We start from the raw sequence: 357 nt of genomic DNA, 5'->3' as shown, positions 1-357 counted from the left end.
TTAACAAGCTGGACAACATTAATGACGTTCAGTGTACAATAAATTCATCTAAATAGACTTTATATTACATATGCTATTTTTTAATAATAATTGACCACAATTTTTTATTTTTTTGAGCCTTTAGAGTGGCATTACCTTTTAAAAAAATTAAACAAATAAGTTTTCGTCTCTAGACGCGAACGCAGCACGTTACGATTACGAAGCGGAATCGTTGCCAACGCGCTCAATTCATGTTCTCCATACATGATGATCCATAGCTGGTGGAAATGCGCAGCCTCACTTGTTGCGATACGGACTCTCATGAAGACGTAAGAGAAAAATTGACAGCAATGGAAAAAAATCTCGTTTCATTCGCTT

This window comes from Cephus cinctus, unplaced genomic scaffold, assembly GCF_000341935.2.
Source record: "Cephus cinctus unplaced genomic scaffold, Ccin1 Ccin1_scaffold0021, whole genome shotgun sequence".
Taxonomy (NCBI): domain Eukaryota; kingdom Metazoa; phylum Arthropoda; class Insecta; order Hymenoptera; family Cephidae; genus Cephus; species Cephus cinctus.
This window is presented reverse-complemented; position numbering follows the sequence as displayed.